Genomic DNA, 7,734 nt, shown 5'->3' on the forward strand with positions numbered 1-7,734 from the left:
AAGAAAGCGACGTGGCTGAGCCCCATCGTCGTCGTCCCCAAGAAGAACGGTAAAATCCGTGTGTGTGTTGATTACAGGAAACTAAATGCCGCCACAATTACGGATGCATTCCCTCTTCCGTTCACGGACGGAGTACTGGATGCCGTCGCCGGTCATGAAGTTTATAGCTTTTTAGACGGGTTCAGCGGGTACAATCAAATCCGGATGCACCCGGACGACCAGGAAAAGACAGCGTTCGTCACCGAATGGGGGGTGTTTGTGGCCGAAGTCATGATGTTCGGCCTAAAAACGGCACCAGCAACGTTCCAGCGAATCATCATGGAGATCTTCGGCGAATACATTCCTGCCTTCATGCAAGTTTTCCTGGATGATTTTGCAGTTTATAGCCGGGGAAAAGACCATTTGCAGCACCTACGGTTATGCCTTGAAAAGTGTAGGTTATACCGGCTAAGCTTAAACCCAGCAAAATGCATCTTTGGGGTTTCAAGTGGAATATTGCTGGGACACATCGTAAGTAAGGAGGGCATTGCGGTCGACCCGGACAAAGTAAACGCCATACTAGGGGCACCGGCGCTGAAAACGGCCAAAGCACTAAGCCGATTCTTAGGACAAATCCGGTGGCACAGCCGGATGCTCCATCACTTGGCGGACTTGGCGACACCATTACACACCGCGGTACATCGGACACCGTTCCAATGGACGGATACGGAGGATAAGGCATACAATGCCCTGAAGGTACTTTTATCGCAAGCACCCGTCGTGCAGCCTCCGGATTGGAGCAAGGAATTTCACGTGTTCGTGGACGCGTCCGACATCGCTATTGGCAGCGCCTTAATGCAACTTACGGAGCCTAAATGGTACCGGCCGGTATATTACGCCAGCCGGAAACTATCCCAAGCGGAGAAGAACTATTCAACGACGGAACGGGAGGCCCTGGGCATGATCTACAGTGTAACAAAGTTTCGTCACTACCTATTGGGAAGGAAGTTCTCCTTCCATGTGGATCACTCGGCGCTCCTCTACTTAGTTTCCAAGGCGTCCCTGACCGGTAAGTTGGCCCGTTGGACCTTGCTGTTGCAGGAGTTCGAATTCGAGATTTTCCACCGGCCCGGTATCCAGCATGCCGTAGCAGACTATCTAAGCCGGTTAGAGTCCGGAGAACCAGGCGACGGAGTAGCGGATGAATTCCCGGACGCGGAGTTATTCCGTATCACCCCGGAAACGGCAGCGGACGACACGGTGGCATCAGAAGATAAATGGCTGACAAACATGCACCAGTTCCTAAGCACGGGCCTGCCACCGGAAGAAATGAACCGGGACGAGAGGAAACGACTAGCGGTGCAGAGCCGCAATTTCTGTCTGTTACGGGACACTCTCTACCACAAAGGAGCAGATGGAATATGGCGACGGGCAGTCCGTAGTGACGAGAAAGAAGTAATCTTACGGGAAGCACACTGTGGGGTTGCCGGAGGACACTATGCCGGGGAAGCGACGGCGAGGAAAGTATGGCAGAGCGGCTTATGGTGGCCCACGACGTTAAAAGACGCCGTCAAGTATGCTAAGGAATGTGACCTATGCCAACGAATGGGCCAGCCTACGGAGCAAGCACGGATGCCACACCAACCGGTACTTCCACTAGAGCCATTCCAGAAGTGGGGGTTGGATTTTGTCGGACCGTTCAAGCCACCGGCAATGAGAACGGGTAATCGTTATGTCATCGTGGCAACGGATTATTGCACTAAATGGGTGGAAGCAAAGGCCCTGAGAGACAACACCGCGTCATCCACAGCAAAATTCCTGTACGAAAACATTTGGTGCCGATATGGATGTCCGATTGAATTAATCAGCGACCAAGGAGGCCACTTCCTCGGCCAGGTAGTGGAAAGCTTAACAACGTTCTATGCCGTGGTCCATAAAAGAAGCACACCGTACTACCCACAGGCGAACGGGTTAGCAGAGTCCACCAACAAAACGCTGCAGAACATTCTCCGCAAAATTGTCAATGAAAACCGGACGGACTGGGACACAAAGCTCCATAGTGCGCTATGGGCGTACCGAACGGCATACAAAACAAGTATCCGGACAACGCCGTTCCGGCTAGCATTCGGCTTAGAAGCGGTCATGCCGGTCGAGTTTCAGGTACCAAGCTTACGGATCCAACTACGGGAACGGCTGAATGAAAAGAAGTCGGAGGAAATGCGGCTAGCAGCACTATGCGAACTGGAGGAGCAACGGCTGGCCAGCATCCTACACATGGAACTGGAGCAACGACGACGGAAAGCGTTCGTTGACCGTCACCGGAAAGGTAATGAGAAAATGTTCGAAATCGGAAAGCCGGTGCTAGTATTCCAAACGAGGATGGGCAAGATGCCGGGTAAACTCCGGTTCAGATGGACAGGCCCGTATTGGCTGACACGGGAATACAACGGGTCCTATCAGATAGGGACACTTGCCGGGGAAGTAGTAGGCAAGTGGGTGAATGGATTTCGACTAAAGCCCTATAAAGGACCGATGCCAAAGAACCCGTTTATGCAGCTCACCGGTAGTATACCAGGAACCTGTCCGGGATCGGTACGGATCGATCCGGAAGAAAAAGACGACGGGGAACCCGTAGTAGAGACGAAGGAAGACACGGCAACCCGTAAGGAAAACGGTCAGGGTCCGAAGGGACCTACGGATGTGTAAGGTCACACACCGTCATTAAAAATTTAAAAAAAAAAAAAAAAAAAAAAAAAAAAAAAAAAAAAAATCATTAAAAATCGAGGTATGAACGGGTGTGAAAGCGAGGCGCGAAAAGGTACGTAGTGGGCATTTAAGAGACGCCACGCTACTTAATACTAAATTGGTACACGACGTGTGCATGCTCGAAAAAGGCGCCAAAACGCACAAAGAAAAAGCAGAACGCATGGAGACCTTTTCATTTCGCGAGCCAAGAAGCACAGAAGCACCAAGACAGTGGAAGCTGAGCAAACGCGAACCTGCACGCAGAGAACCCCCGCGCTCAGAACGCTCTCTCTCTCGCTCTCACTCTCATCACCACTCTACCTCGCCATCTTCCCTCGACCTTGAAGCAGACATGGAACCACAAACGCTGTCGGAAGCGGCCAGGAAATGGTTCAGGCAAAACGGACTGGAGGGGTTCTTGGCCATCATGGAGGCACCGCCGCACAGAGAAGCCGACCGGGTCATCAAGGAGCTCGCCACAGAGGTCATCACCGAGGAAGCGATCCGCGCGCTAACAGGCCTTCCGGAGGGAGGAATCTTTCAGATCGATAACCCAACCTCGGAGCAACTCACCCGATATTTCGGTGAGTACTCTGTTGCCGGCAAAGGCTATCGGACGCAGGGCGGCGAAGATCCGCTATTCAGGGAGATAGCTCGAGTGCTCCATGAGTACGGTCACGTGTACCCCCGACCCCCTGTCATGCCAAAAAATCGGGCAGGGATGATCATAGCCACCTATGAAGGGGTCAAGGTGGACTGGCCGGTGTTGATTGCAGACGGGTTGTGCATGGCAATCGACATGGTACGAGGGAAGGACGGCAAGGAGGGCCGGAAGCTGTGGCACGCCGTAGCTCAATGGATAACACTGCTCGTGCCGCCGGTCGAGACCGTCCAGCCAAAGAAGCGGCCAAGAATATCGGAAGGAAGCACCTCGAAGCCGGCGTCCAAACGACAGCAGCTGCTGGCGTCGAAGGCGACGAAAGGGAAGAAACGGGCCCCAGAACCGGAGGAGGTGTCACCGGTCCGACCCGTCAAGATAACCTTACGGAGACCGGGACAGAAGGAACCGGAACCCTTGACGGCACAAAAACATGCCGTGACACAGGAAGAGGAAACGGAGGAGCCAGAAGAGCACCTCCAACGACGGTCAAGAAGTAGGACCGCCGAGACAGGAGGGGAGCGGTCGTACCCGCGAGAGGCAGAAACGCCCCCAACTCAACCTGAGCAAACCACAAGGGAAGAACCGGAACCGGTGCGTAGGGAACCGGTCTTGTCGACTTCTATAGAAGAAGTCAGTCCAACGGCTCCGGAGACGGCGAGAACCAGAACTCAACAGCCGGCGAGCCCAGCCAGAGCACACGGCGGCCAAGGAGTAGAACCAGAACGGCACATGCAGGCACTCAGGCCAGACAATTCCACAGGGAATGAGCCGACCCGACCAGTACAGCAACAAGGCACCAGTAGCATGTGGCTACGGTGGGTAGGCGAGCAAATCGCCGAAGTGGTCGAGTATATAGAGGCGGAAGAGAGAGCGCACCAGGAACGGTTGCTCGTCACAACCGTAGATCTAGAGACGGCCCGGTCCAAAATCCGGAGCCTTGAACAAGACTTGGACAGGGTCACAAGGAAAATGGCGCAAGTGGCTTTGACAACACAAGTCCAAGCACCGGTGACTCCGGGCAATGTACAGAATAAAGCGACAGATCAACCTGTACATAGCAATCAGACCCCGGCAACGGAAACCGTTCCGGAGAGAAATGCGGCACAAGCCCAAGAGCTTGCGGATTTAAAGGATGAGCTTGCTGCCCAAGAAGCGCTGAGGAGCCGCGAAAGAGAATTGAAGACGGCAGCGGAGGCAGAACTCAAAAAGACTGCTGAGAATCTACGCCGGGCCGAGGAGAGCTTACGGAAAGGCCACCAAGCGTACGACCGGCTCAAGGAGGAAAAGGAGAAAATGCTGCAAGAGAAGGACAAGCTCCGGAGGAACGCCGAAACAGAAGTAGAGCGCCTGAAAGAGGAACTCCGGCAGGAAAAGGACCGGGAGGACCGGAACCATCGCCAGATTAACGGCAAGCTCAAACAAAAAACGGAGGAATTTGAGCAATTGCACCGGGAGTATAAACGGTTGCAAACGGAGCACAAGGAACGGACGGATGAGCTCCGACAAGCAGTTGATCGGACCGCAACCGCATTCGCCAAGGAACAAGCGGAAAACAGAAGACGGTTGGAAGAGGCGGAGAAGGTTCGGACAGAGCTCCTCAGGCAACAGCAGGCGGAAAAAGAAAGAGCGGCAGAGGTACTGCAGAGGCTGCAAACGACATATCAAGGGCAGCTGACGCGCTACAGAGAGCAGGCGGAGGATACGGCAAACCTCATCAAGCAGTTGAAGGAGGAGCGACAAGTGGTGGAAAGCAGAGCTCAAATGGGAGCAAGTCGCATCCAAGATATAATGCGGGCCTGGTTGAACCAGACCAAGAGCTTGATTGACAACGGGTCCGTCAAATGGTGGACCAAGTGGGCCACGAACGCGGCGGAACTCCAATTGCTCCGGGCTGACGTAGAGAACCGGCGGAAGGAGGGAGATGATTGCTATATGCTGACTTCCGAAGACTTCACCGGCATAAGAGATGAGCTTGCCGAAGACTTTCAAGCCTTGGCAGAAGACCAATTAGAGCAAGTCCGGCAACTTGTAGCTCAGCTGGACGACGACAGGCTGGAGGCGCAGATCCAGTTTGAAAGCTACGAAAGGTCCCGGATCCGGGGAGAGAAAGAACGAGAACCAGTTACGGTCAACCTCAGTGATGAGGAACCGTTACTGGAAGGAGACCGGACCGGAAGCAGTCAAACGGAGATGCCGGAGCCAGAGAGACAAACGGAGCAGCCGGAGTCAGCGAAACAAACGGAGCAGCAGCAGCAAGCAGAGCAGCCGGAGCAGCCTCAGTCCCAACCGCAACCACAGCAGCAGCAGCAAGCACAGCCGCAACAACCACAACCGGAAGAACAAGTGGAAATTCTTGAACAAACTATTTTGGACAATTTGGGTGAACAATGAAGGGGCCAAGAAGGGTTCGACGTACAAGGTACTGTCCCACGGGCGTGCCATGTGTTACCGGCCGGCAAGGAGTCCAAAATACGGAGTGAAGGAATTAATTAGATATGGTTGTAAATGAGCAAAGTGTGGACGGACGGACTGGAAACGGTATGCCGTTCCAGATCCGGACGGATCCCGAATAGGTGCGAGAGGCACCGTTTTGTACTACGGGCCGGAAACCTATTTAAAGGCCCGGACCCTATTGTAATGACAGCGGATAATTAGTAGAGCTTATGTTGTTTATACTTCTGTCTTGATTTCCGTTCTGTAATCACTGTTATATCTTACGCGTGTAATTAACCAAAGCAATCTAATAGTGTAACCTACGTAAGTCGGTGTAATCGTTGAATCTTAATCCTATGCCGTAATCACCCTTTGGTGAAGTGTCTCCGTGACACCTTGTGTTAGGCCTTGTCCGGCTAAGAGAATAACACAAATTGCTTGCCAATTCTCGGCATAGTTTTCGGATGCGCGACACCGGACTTGGCGATGCTTTGGTGGATGTGTACATTAAGTTCCTGAACCTGGAGATACGGCACATCTCCGGGAAGGACAACACCATGACCGATATGCTTTTGAGAGCACGGTTCAATTATGAGGATGGCATGGTTTCGGAAGATGAAGAGGTCGGCGTGGATTTCTTCGAGTCGGCCCGACTGAGAGCAAATAGACACAACACTCCAGCCCTAAACCAATTCGACGAGGACGACTACGAGGGGGAGTGGCTGCTAATGGGGAGGTTCTTGAGCACGATGGCACCAGATGCAACATGGTCAAAGGATGAAGTAAGCCGGATCTGGAAGAAGGCTTACCGGTTCTTCTTGTGGAACGGCAAGATATGGCGGCATCTGAAGAAGCGGACCGGCGCGCCACTCCGGGTGGTGGCAAGGAAGGAGGAACAATCGACACTCCTGTTGGAATTCCACGACGGCCCCTAGTCCGGGCATCGAGGAACGTGGGCCACCTTCGAGAAGCTAAAGGAAAGGTATTGGTGGCCGGGAATGTATTGCGACGTGCATCATTTTGTAACGACGTGCGAGAGTTGTCAGATGCATTCCGGAATCCGGCACCGCGATGAACTGTGGCCGACCTACTCGCCAACCATACACTTCAAGTGGATGGTCGACTTGGTGATGATGCTGATCGGGGTAGGGCAAATGTGATACCTGGTTCTTGCACACGAGGATCTAACGAACCAAGTGGAAGGCCGAGCGCTAACGAATAAGACTACCACAACTGTGTGTCGGTTCCTAGTTGAGGAAGTGGTTTGCCGGTACGGGTAGGTAGGGAAAATCGTGGTCGATCGAGGAGAGTTGGATGCGCAAGAAGCCGAAGAGTTGTGTGAATGGTTGGGGGCGTAGATTTCTCTCGCTACGGCGTACAATCTGGAAGCTAACGGAAAGGTAGAGCGCGGGCATGGGCCGATTATGAAGGCGCTAGTACGGGCATGCGGGGGACGAGTCCAAAATTGGCCGCGGCTTTTTCCTTATGCTTTATGGGCGAACCGAACTATGCACAGTTCGATAACCGGGTACATGCCGACAGAGCTTATGTTCGGGCAGAAGCCAATCATGCTGGTGGAGCGGATGATTTCCTCCTGGACCGCGATCGACTGGTCAGAGGAGATGAGCACAGAAGAGTTGTTGGCCGCACAAATCTGCCAACTCGAGTGGAGGCCAGAGGATGTTGAACGAGCAAAGGCAAAGTTGTACACCACACGGGAAAGGAACAAGGGCCGGTTCGACTGGACACACCGGCTACGACCAAGGAAGATAGAGGAAGGAAACTGGGTGCTGGCCTACGAAGCAGCATCAACAATCAGCATAGGGCTACACGGAAATTTGCGCAGAGATGGTTCGGTCCCTATGTGGTGACAAGCGCGAATGACAATGCCACGTACCACATTGCGGAGCTCGACG

Source organism: Azolla caroliniana, unplaced genomic scaffold, assembly GCF_043228905.1.
Source record: "Azolla caroliniana isolate FFs.n. ecotype wild unplaced genomic scaffold, voAzoCaro1.0.p SCAF_4, whole genome shotgun sequence".
In the NCBI taxonomy this organism is placed as follows: domain Eukaryota; kingdom Viridiplantae; phylum Streptophyta; class Polypodiopsida; order Salviniales; family Salviniaceae; genus Azolla; species Azolla caroliniana.